This window comes from Gouania willdenowi, chromosome 3, assembly GCF_900634775.1.
Source record: "Gouania willdenowi chromosome 3, fGouWil2.1, whole genome shotgun sequence".
Lineage (NCBI taxonomy): Eukaryota > Metazoa > Chordata > Actinopteri > Blenniiformes > Gobiesocidae > Gouania > Gouania willdenowi.
In genome coordinates, this window is record NC_041046.1 from 31,300,463 (window position 1) to 31,327,565 (window position 27,103).

At 37.9% G+C, this 27,103-nt stretch overlaps 1 protein-coding gene across 1 annotated transcript in view; it reads right to left on the reverse strand.

Annotated features, from left to right (window-relative positions):
- The window catches only part of ankrd11 (ankyrin repeat domain 11), a 124,370-nt gene that overhangs the window by 88,104 nt on the left and 9,163 nt on the right, over positions 1–27,103 (reverse strand). Inside the window, exon 2 of the mRNA XM_028443111.1 lies at positions 3,402–3,479. The gene's annotated coding sequence lies outside the window, so the exon portion shown is untranslated. The remainder of the gene's footprint in view (positions 1–3,401; positions 3,480–27,103) is intronic.

Genomic DNA, 27,103 nt, shown 5'->3' on the forward strand with positions numbered 1-27,103 from the left:
TTGCAATAAAAAAATAACTTACACGTGTTCATGACTTCCGCTCACTTCCATGTTAAGTTGGTGGAGAATTATTATGTTGACCTTCTGCTCTGAGTCCACATTGTTTCTATCTTCATAATCTCAATATTCTGTGATTGATAATGCTTGTGCTATCGAGTACAAAAATAAAGCCATACAGTTTGGTTTTTTTTGTCAGGGCCCCTTTGAATGGGTCATTCAAAATCTGTTACTGTCACTGTCTGACAGCTTGTGATTGCAGACCTCTTTCCTGCAAGATTGCAGTATATGTCTTATTCTACTTAATAAAAAGTACTGCAGTCGAATTATGCTGTAAAACTAGAATAGCTGTGTCCATATGACTGTTATTAATGCGCAGTTGCAAATACTTTAAATGTCAAGCAGGGACAGGCACACACACGCCTCCGATTCTAAATAGTACATTTAAATCTTAGGTAACAGTTATTAATCTGTTAATGAGCGTCAGTTGTAAACAAGAAATTACAAATCAGCATTCCAGAGTTTCAACTTTGTGTTTTCATTTTTATTGTATATAAGGTCTGTGGGAACCCAAAATTTCCCAACATCCTAAATTTCACACCTGAACTCCAACCCTCTCCAGTGCATCCAATGGACATGCAGATGTAGAACCACGTTGCATGAGAAAAAAAGACAATAATGCCAAGTGTTTACTTGCTTCAATCTCCAAGCAACTACGTATATGACCCACTGCAGACCCAAAATTCCTCAGCTTAAGATGCAAGCTCTCTGCCACTCAGCTCACTATTAACACATCTCTCCCCACTCCATGTACAGTGCTTTGCCTGTTCCCTGCACACAGACTCCTTCTATAAGTCGTCAGTATGCTGCCTGCAGCTGGGGGAGGTGGAGGAGCAACATGGGGAGGAAAAGGGAAGGTTGGGGAAAACAAAGCCTCTATGGTCGCCTCTCCAGTCCGGCCAAGCCGAGCCGCAGTAGCGGGGGGGGGGGATTTATGTAATGTGACTGGCAGGGCCCACTTCCCGGTTCAGAGCTGCTGCTCACACTAATCCCCACTGAGGAACAAGCCCTGCTTTGGAGAAAAAAGAGGAGAAAAAAGAACTGCAAGGTGGAAGGTGATGCCAAGAAAGGTAACTATTCCTCTGCACCAAATCATTCATCTCTCCTGTCCTGTCCTCTGCTCAAATGAAACAACCATTTTGGCGTTCCTCACATTATTAACAGCATTAAGAGAAGGGCAGGCATTCATAAGGACAGTCCATCTATGACATGTGATAATGACGCACAGTGCAAAAATGCTGAATCATGACACATATCAATTCATCTTTAATCATACAGTATAAATTAGGTGTCCACACTTTGATGTAGATGCATTGCAAATGACTGTAGGTACAAACTATTCAACAAGCAGGTATTGTAATTTCTGGTGCTAAACAAGTTGGTCACATTATTAGTGACAACCTGTCAAATGCATTTGCAGAGTCACTCTCACTAACAATTTAGGTTGGCTGAGTAATTATATTATCAACATCAACAGGCAAATAAAACAAACAAAACGCAATGTGACAAAACAATGGAACAACTATCATGATGACTACATGCACTTCATTGGAATAATGGTAGTGATGTAAATTTAGCACACCATATACAAATTGTACTCCTTTAGACCATGACCAATAATCAAATTGTGGCTTGTGAAAATGCTGGGTGGCTAATAACAATAAAAAAAAACCACACGCAGCAGACACTACAACATTATGTAGCAAGCCCTGCATCCACAGATACATATTAATTAACAATAATATGGGCAGCAGAAGAAAAAAAAAAACACTTTCCAATACATTTGTATTTGTTACAACTAATGGGACTGCTATATAATACCATTACCACATCACCAGTTACAATTTTGGCCAACGTTTTTTAATATCACTACGACTTGTGTCACAATCACAGCCAATTGTTTGTTCATCAGATCACCAAATACATTTTGAAAAGGGCAAACGCATGATAGTTGTTCCCTATAATATCTTGACAGTATACGTAAGCTGGTTGCAGAACAATAACATTCGGTCAGCCGCGGTACAAGCTACATGTAGCTTAGAGGAGATAGTACCAAGATAGACAAAGGCAGAGTGAAAGAATGATAAGCAATCAACAGGAGCGGTTTGGCTGACCATGGAGAACAGATGGAGGGTTTAAAGCAGTAAAAAATAAAAGTCTGAATTGATTTACAGAGCTACTTGCCAGGAAACCATGTGACTGGCATCACATGAGGTGGATGGAGGAGAGTGGCAGTGTGTGTGTGTACGTCTAGCTCACACAGCAAACTAACAAGCACAGATATTACAGCACAGCATGCATTCTACCCTTGGCACTATACCACTATAATAACTTTTGTGATCGGTTCCCTTGTTTTCCACAGACAGTAAGCAGATATAGGCACCTCAGCAAGGTAAACATGAGTGGCTTTTTCAAATCCCAGGCGAATGCATGAAAGGGGCTAATGGGAGAAAGGACACACAAATAAGGAGAGAGATGGCCTCTCAGACCTAATCCTGTAACTAATTTGATACGTTTTATTTTTCATTTATTTAAATGTTTGTGCAAAAATCTTTGAAGTGGTCAAAAATGGACAGTATACAGCTATTAATTCTCAATTAAAAAACAAGAATTCAATTCATGCAAAAAGTGTTACGATTCACATGTAAAATTAAGCAAAAATTTCCAGAAAGGTCAGAGTGAAGCGCTAAGTCAATTTTGTGACCTAAGAATGAGCAATCAGCTGTGTGAACCAAAAGAATAGAAGTTGTTAGGACCTTACTGCCGAAGTGGTTATGCAGGGAGGTGTACTGTTGCATGACTATTTAAAATCAAACATGAGCTTATTCAATACAAGATAGCTCTGAAAATTAGAAGCTATGACTTACTTTATGGGTATATGCAAAAGCACACGCGCGCACACTAAAAAACAAGGACCAAAAGCAGAGGCTAGGCATGCACAAGTCCTATTCTTAATACATGCATTCCAGTGGATGTAGCTACGTGCTGCAGCTCTTTCAGAATGCCTGTTGGTACAAGTATCTGCTGCACACACAAAAACCTTAATAGCGTCCATATGTATAGACAGAGGCACATTCACTAACAGCATTAACACATGGATAAAATCTGCACATTACAATATGTAGGTTGTGAATAATATCAAGATGACAAAACACACATTTAAACATTATTGATGCCATAACAAATCCCAGTGAATGCATCACACATACACAATCAACACTGTGGGAATACACAAGTGATCAAAAACCCTTTTTTAGAAATTGTGTGTTCAAAAGCTAAATGCAAAAAAGACACCACATCAGCTTGATGGTCACATTTAAACAAAAAAACAAAAGTTAACGTACCGATTCCATGGCTATGGGAGAAAGTCAGTGGGTTAAAATCCAACGGGAAAAAAACAGAGCTCAGCAGTCCACAGATTCCTGAAAAACAAAATGAAAACACAATTATGCATTAATTACTGATGCAGTTTCACATTCCTTGCCATCTTTGATTATAAAAAGGTATGCAGAATGTCATGTTTCACCTCAAAGGACCAGTCCAATTCCCTTATATATCTCCATTTATACAAGAGCTTTTAGTGTAAACCAAGTCTTAAATACTACTGCACGAGAATGACTTATATCAATATGCCTAATGCGGATGTCACATTATATAAAGAGAATATCGTCTTGTCATGAAGCGAGGATACTTAAAGTGCATGTAAAGCAGAAATAAATTTGTGTTATGAGTTTCACAAAAAATCTAAGTATATAAAATTAGGTTTCAAAATCATGAAAAAACAAAAACTTCTCTCTGCTCTGGAATGCTGGGGGCGTGTCAGTTAGAGGCAATGCAACCAGCCCAAGCGCGGGAAGGGCACCTCCTCCATGTACTGTGTCAATAGGAGAGCAGTGTGAAAGCGGCTCCAGCATCGATAATTCTTCCAAAAGTGGGGTCAGATCGGGCCAAGCGAGATGACATCTCTGCTTCACCTGAATCCGGACACTTCCGTTGGAATGGTGCAACGGATCAAAAAAACTCACGGTTCGGATTGTATCATGGTTTTTAGTCACGGATCGGATCATTTTTAGCAAAATAATAATAATTTTGCCATCAAAAGCCCGGTCTCAGTGTTGTTTTTATAGTTTTATAGTAGGAACTTAATGTTGAGGAGTCACTTAAGCAAAAAAAAAATAATTGCTTCAAATTCACTAAGAGGTTTTATCAGAAAAAGCAGTTTTTCTCAGCTTTTTGTCACAAACTGGCGATTTGTGTGACACTTGCCTTTATTCAACTGCTGATTACGGAAGAATGAAACAAGCTAGAAATAAAATTATTTTTTCTGATGAAAGTAAAAAGTCTAATCTTTCAAAATCTGGTTTCAGATTGTCATAGTACAAAATATTCTGTGGGTTATGTTACGTTACGTTACGTTACGTTACATTATGTTAAAATCATCTAAAATGCCTGGCAATATGGAGTTGGCTGCTCTGAAAAGGGCTAGCAGTGAATGAGTTAAAAACTCTCCCATCGTTCACACATATCAGCTGTTAGCACTCCGTGCTAATGCTATACCAGCCTATGCAGCGAGACCCGACATCCCTTGTGAACTGAGGGGGAAACGATGGGGATGTTTACAGATTTGTGGCTCACAGCGCTAACTACGGACTTGGTGGTTAAATTAGACAGCTTCCAACTTTTATGCGGTGACGTACGACGGAGAGCGGTAAGCGGAAAGGAGAGAGTCTGCCTGTGTTAGTGTGTGGAAAGGAAGAGCTGCTCCTTCTGCTCTGGTTCTGCAGCAACACGCACACACTTTTCTGACTCTAAATCACTGCACGTTGTTTGATTGAGTCATACACTACTATTCGGCCTTGCTTTTAACTCACTCCACCGAAGGCCGAATGTGGCTTTTTTGCAATATTCAGCGGAATATATTCGGTGCATCCCTACAAAGTATATAAGTGTATCGAGCGGACTGTCGACTGCTCTGGGCAACAGTCACGCCGGGAATGAGGAAGCCCCGACCTCGCCTTAGAGCGGAGAGGGAGCAGCGAGGTAACCGGGTCCACGGCCCCGGGACGCGGGGAGTTGGAGCGGGACAGCGCTGTAAAGATACTGTACACGGTAGTTAGACGGACGAGGCAGTAGTAGCGATAATAACAGTAAAGACACACCTTTTGTCTGTGATTGACTCCGTTTGGCGGTGCTTCACGTGCTAAAGCCGATTTGGAGCTGACCAATCACAGCCCTAGTTGACTACCCGTCAAGGCATCGCAGAACCTTAAATCAGGCTTAAGGGCTACTAGTGAGGGACAGCTAGTTGTTAGCTTTAGCACAACTGGGTAGCAGGTGGGAGCGGAAGACAGGATTAAGGCCAGACCTCACTTGTATAGCATGAGTTGTAAGGAGGATGACTGTTTGATGCGCTTTTGTATTTGTACTGGAGTGGAACCTGTGGGGCTTTCCCAGCTTGAAGCCCAGGATTGACAGATTGTAATAATCCCACAAGGAAGCTCAGCACAACATTTTCCAGCAATGTTTTGAAAACGCCATGAAAAAACAAATGCCTTTTATGAATGCCTGAATACAAACAAAGCATGACTGTGCTACCACAACATTGGGAGCACATCCAAAATTACTGTGGATGAAGCTAAAAGTAGAAAAGGAATTTACAGAACACAAACATTCACAAGAGCTATACTTGAAATGTCTCTGTTTTCACTAAACACTATAAAATGCTGAAATTAAATGACATTTTCACAATACACAAATTACAAGGTTTATGACAATGTCATTAATTCACCTTTTATACGTTGTTTAGTTCATGACCCCAAAGACAACAGCCTATCCCGCCTAATGAAGAGACAAGTTCAAGAAGACCTAGGTTGTCTTGGTTATACGACCATTTTACAGAATTTACTTCCAGAAACGGGAATAACAATATTGTTGTTATTGATTTTTTATTTAAACAAAATTGTGTGTAAATTGCAATATGACACTAAATACAAGAAGTATTGCAATAAAAATGCTCAAACATTTGGTTCCAGCACAACAGCTGTCATATTGCTGAATATTTGTCATTACAAAATTGTTATAATAGCTACAGTACATCAACATGTCAGATGTCCCATTTTAGGCTAGCAAGACTAGACTAGACAAGGAAGGTTGTAGTAAGGTTGTAACAGCCTGATAAACTGGTTGAAAATTAGATGAGCTTTATTGGGAGAGAATTATTCCAGCAAACAGCGTAAGAAAATAATCATCAGCAACAAATAAAACTGAAATATGGATTAAAATTGAATCGAAAGATGACATGTCATTATGTAACTGGGGAGATTAAAATTACCTGAGAGTTACTCTGCTAATTTTGCTTTGAAATACAGAAGAGATACCATTGCACCATCTTGACTGACTGTCATTTTTTTTTATATATAAGTCCTCAACCTTTAAATGCAAACATACCTGTGCCCTCTCAGGCTGAAGTGCACCTTTTCTGTTAGCTTTTGCTATCTGGCGACCCAATCCGCGAACAGATCAGAGGTTGCTGAAAGGTGACCTCCACTGACAGCCCTAATGCTTATCTGATTTCATGTCACAGGCCTTGTAAACATCATGCAAGGAAACCTATCCTAGGCTTAACTCAAGAGTCCATACACAGGAACCAAATGTGTTTGTCTATTTGTCAAAAGGGTTGTAGCCATAATAAGCCAAAAAGGATTCCGATAGCAATCAATCAGTAACAGGTCGGTGCAGCAGGTGCTGCAAGTCTATGTCATATAGATATTTCCATTTCAGAAGAGTAAGTCCATTATTTTGCATCAAACTATGTTAGATTTTGCAGAAGAATTAACATTTTGGTCTCTCTGACTACCCGTTTACAAAAACAAATTGCGTGTAAATGTGGGATATTTTTTGAGTGAGTGTATATTCATTGCCATCCTGCAATTTCCACTTGATATTGTTTAAAAAATGAAGTTAAACGAATAAAAAAAAATATATAACATTGCCATTTCAGTAAGGGAATTCTGTATTTTCCATCCGTTTTTCTGCGATTACAGAATATCAGAGGTCCTATATCAGCGAACATCAAAAAGAATAGTGTTCATATTGTTATGACAAAATGGTGATAGCCATATACATCTAAATATTTTTTCTGAAAAACAGCCTACAAAAAGTACAACTCTTATCTTTATCATTAGTCATCTGCACAATATCAACACTGAATAAATGTTGAAAAAAATAAGGTCCTTCACTAATAATAAAATATAAACCACTGTGCAATTAAAATATAACAGTTAAAGAGCAATAATAAAAAGCCAGCTTGCTCTCAAGATAAAGGAACCAATGTGGTATGCCACAGCTTTAGTAATGGTGTGCGCCTTTTGATGGACTTCACATTTTGGGGTGCAGCACACAGTTCATTAGAGACTTGCCATTTTGACTCGGCAGAGGTTAAAAACATCTAAAATGCCATTTCAAATGGTAAAAATTTCAGTTCAAGATATCTTCAACTTCTCTCAATTACAAATATCTGTATTGTTCATTTTAGATACCCGCAATTACATTTCCACAAGGCAAAATGTCATACCCTATTAACATCTATGGGTAAAGTTGCATAGTTTCGCCAAGGAATAATACCATAGTACCAGGCATTAAAGGTTAAAATAACTTGCCGTTGGTGTCTATCAGTTGCCTGCATTTGAGAAGAAAAACAAAAATAATATTCTGCTTTAATTTAAGCCAGTAGAAACCATATAGTAGAAAGATCACTAAATCAGGGACCTATAATGCATTCAAACAACTATATGTGGTACATGATTGATTCTCCCCAAACTTCAGAGATACTACGATGATAAACAAAGATGAAGAGAATGCAACTTTAATAATTTAATAACCTATTAAATGATCTTAATGGTGAGCTGAAACCTGCCCATTTAACTGGAGCTACATTTGATCCGTTAATGGTAATTTACCATGTGTTTAAAAGGACATTTTACAGTGCTCCATATGTTTGCCAACAGTGCTGATAAAATCTGGTGGTATCGCTGTCACTAGAGAGCCTCAGTAAGGTCAGTACAGTGATGTCAATGATAAACCTACCCCTATATTAAGTTTGTGCACAAAACCAAACAAACAATAGGAAGCAACAGCAGCTCAATATCACAGCCTGGGTTCAGCCTGCAGCATGTCAAAGCATCAGGTATCAGGCCTTATTGTAATATCTTCACTAATTAGATTCAGTCATCTGCTTCTCTATGTGCAAACACTGGAGAAGAAAACTGACACTGGAGGGTGTGGGGGAGACGGCTGGGGGGAAGAGGGTGGGAAATGGGGAGGAAAGAGAGAAGATGACCATCCTACCTCTCTCTCCTCTTCAAAAACATCTATATTATTAATAAAGACTGATTTCTGAAGGGAGTGATTGGGCACTTGTGTCCTGCAAATCTCCAACATCAATGTCCAACACAGATGGAACACTGGTACCTTAACCTGTACAAGCTAGCATATAAGCAGAGCAGTATGAGATAAAATATCAAAAAATATTCTAAGGATGGGCCAAAAATAAGCAAATGAAAAGTTGTAAAGGAAATCCCATGTAGTTAGAATGCACAAAGATATAAAGAAGGTTCAGGGGGTTTGCTATAAGAGATGGATACCAGCTGAACAACAGATAAATAAAAGCCTGATATCAAATGAAAGCAGAGGGCGAGGAGGAGGGGGCCACAGGGGATGATTGGTGCAATGAGAAGGCAGCAGCAGCACTCGTGACACAGTTACCGACAGAGCTTGTTTGTTCGGCACAGCCATGCCATGGCGAGCTCAGCTCATATGCTCACTCACTCAGCTCCCTTTGCACGAATCCTCTGCTGTTGTCAAGGTAACAAGCTCTCTGGACGATGGTAAAATCTTCACAGGCAAGAGATGCTTTCTAAAATTCTGCTTTAAACCTGAATCGCGGATGCGTTTATCGGAAAGCTGTTAAAAAACAGATTTTTTAATTTGCTGATGAACTTTAACATATATAACAAAAAGTAACCAACAAATCTTTAGTTGTATAGTGTCATTTACACTGCTAAGCTCAAGTAATGATGAACAAGATTGTTGTTGTGCAATGAAGAGGCAAATTACCAATGGCTAAAAACACACAATCCTTACAGAGATTTATTTAAAAAAATGTTGAATAAGGCCCATAGAATGACACAAATTACTAAGTATCACACAAATGGTCATGGAGTGGTGAGTATGTTAGGTCATTTATCTCATCTTAGCATACTAAACCAAAAACATCCTTTAGATATAAGAAAAAAAATATCATATTTTCCTGATATAGAGAGATAGTTCCAATTTAACAATCTCTATTTTAAAAATTCCACCAAAAATTCAGTAAAACCAGGACACTGGTTATTTGATCATGTCTTTGTGCCGTGCTTAATATTATCGAGCTTTACAAATGCACAAGTGGAATTAGCATTTGTTTTTGTAGCAGAGAGAGCAAGAACTGCTGCATTTGCAAAATCTGGGAAGGAAACTCGGCTAGAGGAAGCTCTGAGTAGGTTATGTAATTAATCGCCACAACTAAGCAAATTTTGAAGAATAGCTTGAAAATGAAAGACCTGGTATTCCAAAACCATCCCTTTACATTTCTGATGTCAGATGTTAATCCAAACATGCCAGTATCATGCATGTCAGAACAGCCGTTCCTTTCAAAATAAACCTGCACATCGGAGTCAGTGTGGGTCTGTCAATGTCGTATTTTGCAACACGGATACTGATGCTCCAGGAAAAAAAAAAAACAAAGCTCAGTTCACACCCATCCTTCTTTCTTGTCACATAAAATGGTACACACTACTGATATCCATTCCACGTTGTTGAGTAACAACGTATACTGAGTAAATTAATCTTGTTTTTAAACAAAGCATAAAAATGTACTGGTAAAGCGCTCCTTTTTTTAACCATTGTTAGAGACTATGGATTATTTTAAGTAAGCAAATGCCAACAAATGTCTGGGTGTTAAGCCTTGCCATGAATCCAAATCAGAACTAGGGACTTTAACACTTAAATCGCAAATACATCTAAAGACATTTTTTTAAAAAAAGGCACAATATAAATTTCTACATTAAAAGCTTTGATTATATTGCAGTGTAGACATATTGATCTAGTCCGTCAACGCCCTTATCTGTCTCTAAGGCAAAATTTAGAATATGTAACAAATGGCAAGACATGAGCTATAGTCTCTTGTGCACAAATCTACATATTGAGCGTCTACTTTTGGAGGATTTATGATGGGGCCATTGGTCCACAAATGTGAGCAAGAAAGCCGTAAGCAGTCATCATTGTCATAGCTATACATGAACAGCAAAACCTTTCACTAGGTAACCTCATAGCAGAACCAACATGATCCAAACAAAAGAATTACACAGTAAGAGAAGATCGGTAAACGTTTTCATTGTTCACAATTACATTTTTTTTTTATTGTAATTAATTATTTGGAATTAAATAATTCAGAATTAAAGTATTCTGCTTCGTGTTTATATGGAAATAGTAATTTCAAATTGAGGTTTACATGGAAAACACTGACAAGCATGTGCAGAACGACCAGAACTAATTTCAAGAGGAATTAAAGGTATACAAGAACGAGGAGTTATTCCATTCTGAATTAAAATCAGAATAAACCAGCAACTTAATTTGAAATGGCCATTTTCATTCTGATTTAAGGGGTCTATTCTCCCATCTGGACATGAGCGCTTTTTTGCGTGCCTGCAGTTACGCGCTTCTCTCCTACGCGTATTCTCCGTCTGAATGAAGGCGGGTTGAAGGACAGGAGGCGGTGATGTCATTTTTTTGGCTGTCTAGAAATCGCAAAACAGAGTTTTCCCAACGCTTGTAAATGTCATTGAAATCTGTAAAAATTCTAAAGTTCACTTTTAATTTGAAATGCCTTCATTGATAAAAAATCTAACAGGTTGATTTGATCAGATCATTGAGCAGATTATTGCAGTGTGACTGAGGATTGGCCGCATTCTTCTGTCCGAGTCACAGTTAAAATCTCTCTCCTTGATCATCATCATTATCATCGCTGTAAAGCGTGACTGAGTTAGATGCGCTGGAGATATGAGGAAATAACCCGGCTGCAGAGCGTCCTGCTTTAATACAGAGGGATATTTGCAGTGAAACAACTATTGGCTTCCATGTACACAGTTTTAAATATCAATTGTGTAAAGCGACCTGAGCTGAGCCTCATTAAAATGTGTGGTCAATCCTCATCCGCATATGACAGCTCGTTTCACTCTGCAGTTGATCAAACTGTGACTTTACATTGGACATAGTATGAAAATAGTTGAATCACTGTGACCAACGTGGACAGAAGTCTGCGTCTGTCAGAGATTTAATTAATCGCGCAGCAGCAGCTGTGATCACTCAGCTGCTGCTGACGCACAAGTCAGTGTGACTTCAAATGTAACTAAGTCCATATTTCCAGTGCATAACAATGTTTCATCTTATCGGGGTGCTGCACTTATTCCCGGGTTAAAAGCGCATAAGAGGAAGAGGACTTAAGCACACCGGAGAATGCGCGTAAAGGCCAATTTGAATGGGAACACCCACACTTCAGGGCCGCTTCACCCACAGTGCGTAACTGGGATGGAGGTGCGCAGCGGCTGACTTAAGTACAGGGGGAGAATAGCGTGCAGCCAAAAACAGCGGCGCTGCGTGGTTTTTTGGACTTACGTGCATGGGAGAATAGAGCCGGAAGTATTTACAAGGATTACATTTATATTCTGAATTAAAAGGGAATTAAAGCGCTCATGTAAACATGGTCACTGTGTGTTTTCTGTTCCATCTGCCATTCAGCTCCACATCCAAACTGAGCCTTTCCACCGTTCTGCAATTTGTCATCTGCTGTTGCCATGGTTGCAGCAAGAGACAGAGCAGTGTGAATATTGGAAATGGAGGGGTAGCAGCACATGATACATAAACACCTGCACATGCTCTAACACCACAGAAGTAGTCGACTATGTTGAATGCGAGAGCCTGCGGCGATCCGCTCACCCACACAATTCTAAGCCTATAAAATGGAACCATTTAAAAAAGAACTCCAGCTGACACACATAGTTTCCACACAAATACTGAGCCTTGTATATAGCAGTCTGTTTTCATTTCTCACCAACACCAATTTGCTTAAAAAAACATACAATATGCTTTGACCAAAATTGTATCAGACAATATGGATGCATACTGTGTGTGTGTGTAGTCAAAGCACCTGCCATGGACAGTAAATCCAGCTTTCTGTTCATGAGAGTGTCTCACTGTATCCCACACGATCCTCGTCACCGTGACATGCTATTTCAGCCTTCTCCTCTATTTTGTAGACCTTGGCCGTCAGTGTCTCTCTGCTCCTGTTTAACATGCTTCAATAGTACACAAGCACCTCACAGAATTGTTTCTGTTTCATGCTAAATTTAAAGCTGCCTGTATACAGGAAGAGGATGTGCACGGGTTGAAGCATTGTGAAACTACAGAAAAAACAAATGGACCTGGAAAAATAGCTCCAACTATCGCTGAGTACACCTGCATAGAGAAAGACTATACAACCATCTAAATATGTAAAAGTGGACATGCTATATGACGTCACTGTTTAAGTGCATATGAACTACTATAACAAAGTAGCCGTAAAAGAAAGGAGAGCAAATCATAACATGGCCTGCAGCAGAGAGCTTTGATCTTCCAAACGCAAGTGATGACTGCACTTTTTGCTTGGTTACGAAATGCATGACGGGGCTATGAGAGTAAGACAGCACAAATAAGTGAACCATGCATAGACCCATTCACAATTGTAATTCGTGCAATTTGCTTTACGCCACAGGTTGTGGAGTCATTTGTAATAAACAGAGCATCTCTCCCATTGATTTTGAATAGAGGCAGTTGGAAAAGAAGGAAAACTAGAAGGATCCACAGATTTTACTGCTATAAGGTCAAGAGCGGCCATAACTCGGCAAGTCATTTTGCCCTATGTGTCACATTGAAATTGCGCGTAATGGTGTGTTTGAATCTGTGTTGTATTACAGCAGACTAACAATGAGGCCATTTCATTAATTTCTATGAATGTTTTAAGCTGACAAGAGGATAGAGCACATAAATGTGTTTTATTTCAAGTGATAAGTGGTCAAAGTTATTGCTAAACATGGTAGAATCAGTTCTTCATACAGAGCCACAGTCTGCACTGTGCATTAACGTCACAAAACTTAGTTAAGTTTACAACTTATTGTACATCTCCAGTCCTGCATGTTGTGCATGACCTGACTTTCTGCAGAACTGCATGATGACACACAACTTAGATTTAAGTTGACTGGTGCCAAAAAACATCCACAACATGCTGGTTAACAACCCTTATGGATCCATAAACATCCATGTATTAATGGTTCAAAAGCTCCAATGGCTTGACTAACGCAGCCACCAAATTTAGCTTCTCTTTGATTAATTATTAAGCACAGAAAACATTCATAATAGAATAGCTGTGGCTTTAAATAGACCATGAATCTGTATCTTTCTGCTAAGGAAGGGTTTTTAAACATACTGGGCAGTGAAACATGACCAACACAATACATATCAAAGCAAATGATAGGCTCCCGCAAAAAATGTATTCACATATCAAGGTCATGAGATTTATTCCAATGAAAGCAAATAGCATCATAGTTTGTCATTTTTGCCCTGAGAGCATCTTCAAATAAATGCATTAACTTAATGATATGATATGTAGTAGCATGGCATGATGGGAGATCCATTCAATTACTGTTGTAGGGGAAATTTGAGGTCATATAAATCAACTGAAAAAAGTATACCGATAAAAAGTATGCTTGAATAAATATTTATTGGAAGCAATAATAAACACATTTTGGGAAATATAGTGATTTGAAAAAATACATAAATCCTCCTTGAATTAAATCCTGCATTAGGGATAGACCGCAAAAGGTTGGCCCCAAATGTTGGCTCCCTCTTTTCTTCCTAATACAGTAGACTTTTTATAGTCGTTATGGCTTGATGGTGTCTGGTTAAACGCATATGCAATTTTGTAGAGGTTTTGCACATCACGAAAATAAATAAAAATCTATAAAAATTTTAAGTACTCTGAAAATTGAGAATTACATTAAATTTGGTACACAAAAACAAATTGCGTTATCTAAAGCATAAGACACTCTGCTGCGTTGTGTTTTCAGTAATATTCCTGAAATTAAAATATGAGGCAACTTTGATCACATATTATTTTTTCTACCAGATTTTATTAAGTTTGTTATTGTATATCTTACTACAATCTTAATTGTATTTACACAACAAAAGGGGGCACACAATAAATTCCTCAAAGAGTATGACAGTATTATAGACAAACTTTTGCTTCGTACATTTTAAAACAAGTATTGAAGGGATGCTTGTGGCTTTGCATAAGTAGTGGTTGGGAGTGAAATTCTGCCCTATATCCATGGCAGAGATTACACCGCTGGCTGCTGCTATAAAAAGATTTATTGCAGGCAGATTGAGTGACACAAGCACCAATACAACTCCACAAATATACAGATGGTAAAGAATAAAAGGCAATGTTTGTGATTGAACAACATTCAACAACTTCAAAGGTCTACATACTGTGTAGCTGTGAAATCCTCATCCCAGATTGGCCTCTTAGGAAAAACAGTCTGAATTATACATTATCTTTAGCCTCAGACCAACTTCAAATGTATGCTCTGCTACTTTTTATTTATCTTTAAATTTCGGCTTTTCATGGGCAAAATGAAAAGAAGAAAGATGAGCAAGCCTGAAGTCTAAACAGAGTACTCTGTAGCTTTAAGAACAGCAACCGTGCTGCCACATATTCAGAAGGGAAAGTCCCAGTGCAGGCAGGCAGTCTAAAGATGTTATTTTCCACTCGCTGCCGACTGCACTGCTTAAACGTACTCGACATTCAACATTCACTTTGCCCTTAAAAGGATACAGGAATATACACTACCAGTCAAAAGTTTTAGAACACCCTAATTTTTCCATTTATTTATTGTAATTCAAGTCGTGCTAATCCAATGAATAGCTTGAAATAGTACTGAACAGCCAGAGGTAAAAAAAAAGGTTTGTTACCCAAAACTGAAAAATAATGTACATTTCAGAATTATACAAATAGGCCTTTTTCAAGGAACACAAAATGTGTTAACAATGTAAAGCTGTTGTGCAGCAATAAAGGTTGAATCAGCCTTGAAAGCTGGTGCTACTCATTTCGACAGGTGTTCCAACTTTTCTTGATTACTTCCAACCCCCTCTGTCTGCATAAAAGCAGTGTTGGAACACACTGTGGTGCCAGACCCTCCTGAGCATCAGGTGAACATTATTGTTCACGGATTCCATGATTTCTTTTTCCAATCAAATTGCTTATTTGTTCTATGCTTTCATTTCATAGAGCAATGACACAATAAACTGAATAATTTTCAGTAAAACTGGAAAAGGTGTATATAGTTTAATATATCCACTGCAGATAAAATGTAAATCTCAAGAAACTATGTACACAAAATAAAACAAGCAACAAATATTGTATGTTTCTCAAATACAAAGGTAGATAGTCTAAAGTCTCTGATTTTATTATGTACAGCACTTTGTGCTTTATTTCCATGTATGAAAAGTCTTACTCTATATAAATAAAGTTTTTATTTGATTGATTGATAACGCCAAATAGATTTCAGATCCACGTACTTTATTTGACATACAAGTCAAACAAAAATAGACACTTCACACAAAATAGAGGTGCAAGGAAAAAATGCTCAGCATTTATAGGCTTGAATCGGCTCAAATCAAACAACAGCTGAAGGCAAATGGAGAATGATTTTGTGTCGGATTGCACTGAATGCTTGTCGGGATTGGCCAATGGAATAGCAAATGAGAGTTGGCTCCTGAGTAAAGTCACTTGTGGTGATAAATGGTTAGAAAGAAAAAGCAACATAGGTTCATTTCAGTGAGCACCAGTTTGATCATACTTGTGCACCGCTCTGTGAAAACTATAGGGTGTCTGATTATGCCAGTTACTCATTTTTTTATATTAATAGCATCTGTAATTTTCTGTGATTACAGAATGTCGATAGAAATCACAGAATTGACGGAAATAGCTATATGACAGAATATATCCACAGCTACATGTAATGAAAGAAGATCACACATTTTCACCATATTTCCCATTAAAATGCTGGTTAAATGTAGCAAGAGTTACTGGACATTAACAAATGTATCATAATGCAAAATCTTGTGCTACAAAATCTTGCAAGACTGGTCAGTCACATGCAATCCCACAAGATTTGAGTGAACCCTTTCCACTTCTGAAGCATTTAGCATGTCAGTAATTACATTAGGCCTGAAACAATTTGTTGATTTAATCTGATTCAGAAAATTAGTCAATGCATCGCTTATAACTTACTTACTGGATCTCATTTTCACACTGGCGGGCTGCGTTCTGCCCAGACTTTTTTCCTAGAAGCGCCACTGCCCTTACTTCTACTATTAAACTGTTGCTATGGTTACCCAAAGAAGCATGGCCAAATTAGTGATGAAAGTTCACCAAAAAGGAAAAAGACAGTGTCTAAAGTGTGGGACCACCACACACGGAACAAAGAAAGAGCACTGTGCGGTGCGCTTAATGTGGTTGGAACAAGCCCCTAACAGATATTGGACATAACGTATCGACATGCATTGTACATCGTCATAGCCAAAAGATGTAACATTTAAGCTGTGCTGTACTTTTCAAGTTATTGGTCAATTTTACCTTAATTTAGAAGTGAGGTTGTGACAATGTTGCCTATGAGTTCTTTATTTAATAAGTTAAAAATATGCACCGAAAAGAAAATTTGAGGCCGAAGCCGAATAAAATATAAAAGCTTGGCCGAATACCAAATATCGAATGAGGTTGTTTTTTTACATTTTTTAAATAGTGCATAAATACCCTAGAATACATTTTTAGACATGTTGTTTAAAGAAAGTAAATGTTTATTGAATATTATGACCTTTTTTTTTAAATATTCCAGTAGCCTTTGCTTTTCAAAAAAAGTTTTTCATTTATATTAGACCTTCAAATAAAACTAAAAAAAAAAAAAGCTGAAGTGCATTAAAGGGGAGATATGATGAAAAAAATCACTTTATAATGGTTTTGATACAGTGATATACCCTTTAGCCTCATTCAGAGGGACAGAGTTGAAAAAGTTCCGTTTCCTCCCTCCCTTGTTGTTTCACATTTTGTAAAAGTCAGCTTTAAACGGGCGAGTTGAATTTTTCCCATTGGCTTTTTATACAATATTCGGCCGAATATATTCAGTGGCCGAATATTCAGTGCATCCCTAAAAAATATTCAAAAGGAGAACTGGGTATTAATTCAGATTTACCAAATCCATTTGAGTTGATTGAAAATGGCTCAATTTGATTCATGATCAAATTATACATTTGATTCAGTTATAGATATTTCATTCACAATGCCAATTTTACTTAAATATGGAAGAGATCTAATGCTATAAATAGTAGAAAAGAAAAAAAAGATAGAAAATACAAATTAAATATTTGATTTTAGGATTTAATGAATCAGTATCAGGCCATTCAAAGAAAAATCTAAATCAAATCAATTAATCAATTCTTTAACACAGCCCTATTTAAAGCATGATGTGAAATTTAGTTGTTAGATTCTTGTAGGTTTTTGTGCAATAAAAAGAGCTCAAAAGGATTGTTTTGTCACTTAAATCTGTTCTATACGTAATAAGATGAAAAAAGTAATAAAAAAAAAATAATTAATTATTTGACTACTAAAAAATAATTTTATGTAAAGCCTATACAATAAGACAGAAATGGGTATATCCTGGAAAGAATTTGAGAAAATTTTAAAAGAAATATTGGTGATCTGTATTAACTTGAAAATGTTTATTCCTATCCCTCATGTACCTTTGTACTATTATTTTCAACATTACACATTACTATATTTCATGTAATTCATACAATACAAAAATATTTAACACAACATAAAATACATTCTTATAAATGTTCAAAACACATACATCTTAGTAAAGTCAACACTTACAACTTAATCACATATAAGAACTTTATAACCTTGTACATTACATTTCAATTAGATTTCAATACTTATTGAAATGTTAAATTAAAAAACACATATTTCTATTAAAAGCTATATTTACAAACTACATCATGGATACATACTTGAAAAAATAATATATCTTTCAGGAGTTACCGCAGAAAGTTATTGCAACCTCAATCAGCCTCGATCAAGCTTCTGTGAGAGCTTCCGTTAACTTATGCTCCAAGGCTATCAAAGATCATGGATGCAAATATGTGGTGAAATGTATTTCACGCTATCAACAGCAATCAATCATCCATTCCACAACTATGCAAATTTAGTTCACAGCTTTAATCCTCAAATGAGCAGAAGTAATATTTCTAGGGCTGCACGATTTTGTCAAAAAACTTAACTGCAATTTTTCTGACAGATATTGCAATTCGATTTACGATTTTTAAAAATATTTTATACATTTAAATGCATATGCGTTTTATTTCATTTTTTTCAAAATTCTGTGTTTTCCACATAAATTTTGTATCAGGACATCCATAATCACTCAAATGATGGACGGAAAAAAAACCCCTCCACATCTGAGGTTAGATTATCGCAGTAGTGAAAACCTCAATATCAATACGATTAAGGTTAATCAATCAGCATTAATTTTTTCCCCATTGTCGCAGTAAAACTATAGTGACTTGTCCTTCAAGTCTGAAACAATGTCAGGCAATTAGCAGTTGACTACAAAATTATAGAAATTAGTTTTTTGCAAGTTCAAAATGAACAAGCAAACTAACTTAAGCTTTATTAGTATCTCTTCTTCACTCCTTAGATCAAATATTAGGTTCATGGCATGTTTGGATGTGTCATAGTTGGGACGCTTACAGGGCAAATGTTTTAGACAAATTGCTGTCTGACGTCTTTGAACCTCTGGTAAAAATAAATGTCAGTGTAACCGTTATCACATTACAGTCGGGGTCAATACACTGCAGTTTTGTCTCGACAATGACATAATGATACAGTTTTGTTTAATTAATCACAACTAAAACTAAGCAATGGCAGCTTAAAAATAAAGAACAAAACAGAGAAAAAAAGACATTGACATGTTAGTTATCCACCTACGCACATCTCTCTGCAACATAGAGCTCAAACAAACAAGTTCTTAAAATAGTTGACTAGTTGCCAACTATTGAAATGATAAGCTGACCAGTCACTTGCATGAACCGCATTAGTGTTCATCTACATTTAAATTTACTGACAGGTAAATGGATTTCCTTTTAAAAAAAATAATCATAAATTAATAAATTAATCTACTATGGCAATGACAATGGTTTAGAGTAGACAATGGCCGATGTTTACAGGAAACAAAGAATGTTTTCAAATAGAGCAAACCAAACATGGAGTCAAAGGAACTGTCTGAAACAATTCTGTCTATGAAGTCTACAATCCGGTCTATGATCTTGGCAAATCTGGGCAAGGCTTCAGAAATATTTCTGCTACTTTTAAGGTGTTATTGAGCACAGTGGTCTGCCTCATCCATAAATGGAAGATGATGGACACCACTAGGACTCCTACTGGAGCTGGACAGTCGTCTAAACTGAGCGATGAAGGGAGAAGAACCTTAGTCAGGTGAAACCAATGCTCACTGTCAGTGTCACAGCTCCTTTTTTCCTCTACGGAGAGAAGACAACCATCTCTGCACCAATCCTCTAATCTAGCTTTTTATGGTACAATGGTCCCACACAACCAACTATTTAGTAAAAGGCACATGACATCCCATTTGGATTTTTACAAAAAACCCCTCGAAGAAAATTTTGACCACGAAAAACAGAATTCTCTGCACTGATGAGACAAATATTGAACTCTTTGCTATATATGCAAGACGTAACATTGGGGGGAACCCAGGCCAACAGCAGCCCTACAGTGAACCATGGTGGTGGCATCATCGTGTTGTTGGATGTTTTTTAGCAGCAAAAATTGGGAGACTAGTCAGGGAAGGGGCAGATGAATGCAGCAAGGTAAAGACCCTGGATGAAAACTGAACTAGAGCACTCCTGACCTCAGACTGGGGCAATAGTTAATCTTTCAGCAGGACAACTAAAAGCACACAGCCAAGATATCAAAGGAGAGGCTTCAGGACAACTCTGTGAAAGTATTGGAATGACCACGCCAGAGCTCAAACTTGGAATCAGAGTCAACATTTCTGCACAGATCTTAAAACGGCTGTAGTGTGCACCAACTCTCTCCATCCAACCTGATGGAATGGAGAGGTGATGCAAAAAAAGATCGGTGTCCCAAGAAAGAGCACTGAATTAAAATTAAAATAAAACTGATGCTGTAATTACTGCCAAAGATACTTATGAACATGCAATTTCAGTTTTAATTCTAATCTTTAAAAAAATGTTTACAATGTAATAAATTTTTCTTCAGAATTTTATTATGGGGTGTTTTGTGTAGAATTTAAAAGAAAAAAATAATTAAGGAGTAAGGCTGTTACATTAAACTGGGAAAAGCTGAAGCACTATGGATGCTTTCTGAATGCAATGTAGATTATATATAATAGGAATTGCACTGAAATTAAAATTTGAGGCCGAAGCCGAATAAAATATAAAAACCAAATATCGAATGCCGTTCTTAAGTTGTTCACTTTTTATTTTTTTTTTTTATTTTTTTTTTTAAATAGTGCATACATAGCCTAGAATACATTTTTAGACATGTTTTTTAAAGAAAGTAAATGTTTATTGAATATTATGACATTTTTAAAATGTTCCAGTAGCCTTTGCTTTTCAAAAAAAAGCACAAAAGTTTTTCATTTATAATAGCCCTTCAAATAAAACAAAAAAAAATCTAAAGTACATTAAAGGGGAGGTATGATGAAAAAAAATATCACTTTATAATGGTTTTGCTACAGTGATACACATCCCTTTAGCCTCATTCAGAGAGCCACAGTTGAAAAGGTTACGTTTCCTCCCTCCCTTGTTATTTCACATTTTGTAAAAACAAAGTCAGCTTTAAATGAGACAGTTGGATTTTGCCCACGTTGGCAGGTGACGTCACCTAACACACCTCCTAGAATGTGAGCTCCTCCCTCTCCAACTATCTAACAGCTAAAACAACACTGCTGTTTAATATAGAATATATATTATATGTTATTGCCATATATGTAAATGCTGACTGCACTACTAGACACCCAAACTGCTCTCCTTTTTCTGCGGCCGATCGTGTTGGGAGTCACTGCTTGGAGCCACGGACCCATTGTTTACACACATCAGCTGTTAGCACTCCGGGCTAATGCTACACCAGCCTATGCAGCAAGACCCGGTGTAGTGTAAGGAGGAAACGATGGGGATGTTTACGGATTTGTGGCTCACAGCACTAACAACGGACTTGTTGTGGAAACAGACAGTTTCCAACTTTTACGCGGTGACGGACAAAGGAGAACGGTAAGGAGAGAGTCTTCTTCCAGAGGCTTTGTTTAATTCAAATCACAAAAGTCCGTATCCGCTTTGTACACGGTCTCAGGCGTTGTCATGTTTCACCCGGACTGAATTGATTGACGCACACACACAGACACAGACACAATATTTATAATTTTATAATAAAAATATATACTAAATGAGTAAAATAAAACTAAAAATTCAAGATTTATTTTTAGTTAAATTCCATTGTTTTGAATAGTTTACCAAGGGATTCTTTTGACAATGAAAAATAAAAGGAAAACAGAACAGTTTTTTACCCCAAAAAATAAAGGAATATTTTCAGTCATTTGTCTACAGTCCCATTTTGTAAAATAAATTGTGAGAGAATCGCATCGTGAACCCAGTATCGTGAATCGAATCGTATCGGGAGTTGAGTGAATCGTTACATCCCTAGTAAATATACACAAAAAGACTCCCAAAACACACAAAATGACTCCAAAAAACATATTACAGAAAAATACACCAAACAATAACAAAAATATGAAATATGGCCCATGTCTGAATCTCGAAATAAAAAATAAACAAGCTTTTTCTACCAACAGTGCAGAAACAAGAACCTGTTAATCTACATGAGCCATTGAGGGGCCCCACCAAAATAAGTCACACAAGTGAAAACCTTTTTTGGAGAGCAAATACTCACAAAATATGTAGAAAAGTATAAAAACTGCAAAAACAAAAGGGTTAAGAATAGATAGCTTTTGGAACAGACAGTGAATCACAACCTCTTTATAGCCACCCGTCAGGCTGTAAAGACAGAAAGTAGCTGAGTTGTGAAAATGCATGTCCTAGTCAAAAAGGGTGCTTAAAGCCTTTGTGTTAAGTATATAGCTGCACTGTGTGTTGAGGGAAACAAAGTATGGCTGCTTGCAGTGGTGTGTAGGGGTATGGGCCCTGACAGGCAGACCTCTTCTCTTTGGTATTTAGGTATGCCTTTACCCTTCATTCACTTCCCATCCGCACAGGCGCAAAGGCCCATCTCCTCACCGTCGGCCCCTACCCCCTTCCTGTTGTTCCATTTCAATGTAAATGGTTAGATGAATGGCTGCAGCTGGCCCATCAAAAGGCCATCCCTGCTGAAGGGCCAGGGTGATTGAGATTCAGCCTGGCCACACCACCTCTACCCTCCCCCCTCCACATTTTGTCCTAACACCCTTTTCCCTCACTCAGTTTACAGCTTAATTCCCCCACCACAGACACAAGGAAGAACTGTGTCAAAAGAAAAGCAATCACCTTCAGCATAAAGTATTTTATCAAGTGGCAATAAAACAGATCTCAGGGAAGCAAAGTCAGGTTAAAGACATATGAACAAATTCTGACTAATATTTGCAGTACTTTTCTTTGCACCGTTAATCTCATGATTCTTTGGCTACTATGTCTTCAGTCCTCTTCCAGTCTGTGTTGGAGCAAAGCTTTGACAACATTGCTGGGAATATATTAAAACTTCTGCTCACAACTCTAGAGATTTTAACAAAAAGGACTGCTAGAGACCAGCAAGTGGCATTTGATAACTCCATCTGTCAAGTGGGACCTGGGACTGCAAAAAATAGTTACAATTACAAAAATAGAGATTTATTTATTTAAAGTTATATCTATATTTATAGGCTTTTAAGGAAGATAAATAAAATGCATGACCTGTTTTTTCCCTGTGTGTCAGCAACAAGCTAAACAAAGTAGTGAAGTTGTGCCTTGAGGGACACATCACACAATCAACCCTGCCACATGAGCTCTGAATCCTGGCTGACTAACCTTAGGACACTTCCAAATCCCATGCAGGGATGATCCATCATCCTGCCCCAGCCTCCTGTTCAGGAACACATCCAACTCTGCTCTCCAGATTTCAAACTCACCAAATTTGTGACTGGTTTAGTGTAACTGTGGCAAATGCTCTCATTCTGGATGCACTCAAGAGATCATTACTTTGAAAATTGTATTTACTCCCATTATCATGCTTTAAATTCATATGTGAGACACATTCCATGTGTCATTCTTATCGGGGAGGTATGATGAAAAATGCAGTTATAATGATTTTGCTACAGTGATATACATCTTTTTAGCCTCATTCCGAGGGCCTTGTTATTCCACATTTTGTAAAAAGTCAGCTCCAAACGGGCGAGCTGAATTTTCCCCGGTACCTGACGTCACCTACCGGAAACTCCTCCTCCTGAAAATCCTCTCTCCTCCTGCAATGGACATAATACACGCCTCCCTATAAGAATGTGAGCTCCTCCCTCTCAAACTATCTTACATTTAAAACAAACACAGCGGTTTATTATAGAATATATATTGTATTTTATTGCACATGTTATTATTATAATATATTTGCATATACATTATAAATGTAAATGCAAACTGTACTACTGTCTACAATCTTTGTGATCATGTCGGGAGTCAATGCCCGAAGCCAGGACCCCATTGTTTACACCCATCGGCTGTTAGCACTCCGTGCTAATGCTACACCAGCTTTTGCAGCGAGACCCGACAACCCTCGTGAACTGAGGAGGAAATGACGGGGATGTTGCACGGGGTCAACGCACTGAGCAAGGAGGAGAACATATCAGTCTGGCTCACAGCGCTAACACCGGACTCGGTTGTGTAATTGCACGGCTTCCAACTTTTACACAGTGACAGGGTGACGGAGAGCGGTATGCGGAAAGGAGGGGGTCTGGCTGTGTTTGTGAATGATAGATGGTGTAATCCAGGACACATCACTATCAAGGTGCAGTTTTGTAGTAAGGACATTGATGTGTATGTTCCTGTGGAGGAACATCATGAAACAGTGTTTGCCTGACTCAAAATCACAATAGCCGCTTAAATAGCTATGTGTTTTACTGTAATGTGCAGTTTTTTGGCTAAAAACAAAAGTGTGTGCATAGAAAAGATAATCGCGAGTGATCAACTGTTGTGTGGATAGCGTCTACAGGCACGCCTACTCATGAATATACATAAGTAGGCAGCAAATCAGCCCGTTTTTAGAATTGCTCTGAAAGTGGCTCTTCAGAAGGCTAAAACTCCAGAAAACAGGCGAGTTTAGGAAAATAAACCTCAAATACTATGTTGTTGGGGTTCTTAGAACAAATAAAGGTGGGTGAAAAAAGCATAATACTGAACCTTAAACTCAGATTTCCAGGAATGGCACTGATAAGTATTGCCCTAACTACCTAACCAAACATTATCCACATCACATCTGGTCTATGGTGATGACGCAGAGTCTTGGCTTGGTTATGGGGTCAAACATGGAATGACAACAGTAACAATAAAACACTATTGTCCCAGGGTTCTGACAACTGTTTTTTTCTCTTACACTAAATGCAATGTTTCAGTTGTGTTGTTTTCTTTTCAAACTAATTGGTGTATTGTTGAGCTAAATGGTCAAAAAGAAGTCTACTCTGCCCAGATCGGGAGCAAATGGGGTCCAGAAGCAGACAGGGTGCTGCAACTATCCTAAATTTCAGCCACCATTTTTATTTAATGCTTGGGATTTGTGCTAGCAAGACAATCAAATACCGGTATCTGTAATTATACAGCTGATGTAGAACACAAACCATTTTAGCTATGACCAGGAAACCGTGATCAGAGATGTGAGATGGTTTACATTGTAGTTTATGGTCCTAGATATATGTCTAGAAATAAATTAACAAGGGAAAATAGAAGTAAAATAAAGCTCACTACACAGACAAAAAACTAGAAACAAGCAAAATCACACACCGTCTCTACACAGACAAGTAGAGTCTTATAAGACACTGGTGTTGAAGATGATTGTGCACACAGGAAAGTGTCCCCCCACCACAAAGAGTGAAAAAAGTCTCTTTTTCAAACTTCAATCATAAAGATCAAAAGCGAAGTCTGTAAAAAAAAAAAAAAAAAAACATTTGTTGGAGAATCACTAGCATGCCAGACTGGGGAACCTTCCCCTTGACGTCTAAAAAACACTGGGAATAAAAAATAATACCAAGAGTGGTGAAGTGGTGAGCTTGTACGAACGATGGCAGATTGGGATTTAGGAATGTCATGAACCATCAAGGCCTCCCAAACCTAAAACTATGCATTACAGTTCCTGAGGGAAATGGCAGGTTTGGGCCCTGCCATTTTGTTCCATTCCAGTTCATTTCTAGGATAGAGGGGGCAAATAATTGAGTAAGATTTCTATGGGATTCAGGCAGATATCGTTTGATTATCAGCTGAGCTGAGATTGCACTGATAGCACTACAAAAAAAAAAAAAAAAAAAACTTGAAATGAAAAAGAAAGAATCAAGAAATCCAGCTAGAGAAAACGGGGAAAGGCAGAGAAAACAAGAGAGCCAAGAAATAAGAGCAGCCACGCTTGTTTACCTAAAAAGACCACACACTCAGTACAAGAGGGGGAGGGGTGAGCGTACATACACTGAAAGCTGGCTGGCAAAGTGGGTGTTGAAGAGTTGTAACTGAAAGCCTAATTTCCTCTTAAAAATTAACTTAAACCAGATCAATACCATCATTATAAACTCTAGAGTAGAGTATGATTCAACTGCATCATTCTGCAAAGAAAAAACAAAGTCCCCAACATTTTCATGTTTTTTATAATACATTCTATAAAGACTCATTAAAGCAAACATACTGTTTTTGTAGCAAACGCAGATACAGTGACAGTTTCTATTTCAGTTCACACCTCAACATCTACAGTTTTACCAGTTCTCAACTTCTTTGCTTGAATTAGCTTCACTAAAACACTGCCAAACATCGGGATATCTACTCACTGATGAAGAAAGCTCATTACCGTATTTTCCGGTGTATGGGAAGCTATTTCTTTCATTTAAAGTTGAGGGTGTGGCCAATGAGTGCTCTGTGTGTGGATTTTTCAGTCAGTCGGCACCAAGAATGTGTGATATGTTATCGTTCACGATATATCGTCAAAAACATTCTCACCGGTAATGTCATCCCACGATAGAAAAAATAAATGCCCATGTCAGAAATTAGCACAGGCCACAGGCCATTTGTCCCTAAATTTAGCCAAGAATCTGCCCCTTCTGCCCCTCACACACACACAGACGGCGGTGCTCATCACGGCTTATCACCTGAAGCTGCTGTGAAGCGAGACATCATGAACAGATACTTGGTTAAGACCAGACAACCATCCAACAAAGGGAACCAGTCCAAGTTCCTTCACCAGATCCACCCAAAGTTCCCACAAACACATTGACAGATGAACCTACCAACAACAACTATGAACTGGAAACTTAACTAAAGCTAACTAAGCTAAGCTAACCCACTGACACAGACTGGGCTAAGAGCTAATGCTAACCACTCCATATAAAAAATAGACCAAGTAAAAAATACACGACTTACCATCATCAAACCACAGAGAGCCACCGACTTGTTTATGGCAAGATTTAGCACTTGTATGAAGGATAAAAGCAAACATGTCACACGTCGTGTGAAATAAATGTTTGCATAAATACTAATGCCACTATTCATCCATTCTAACTTGGGAAATGCAATATTTTTAATTATATTTCACATGTTCACAAGACAAAGC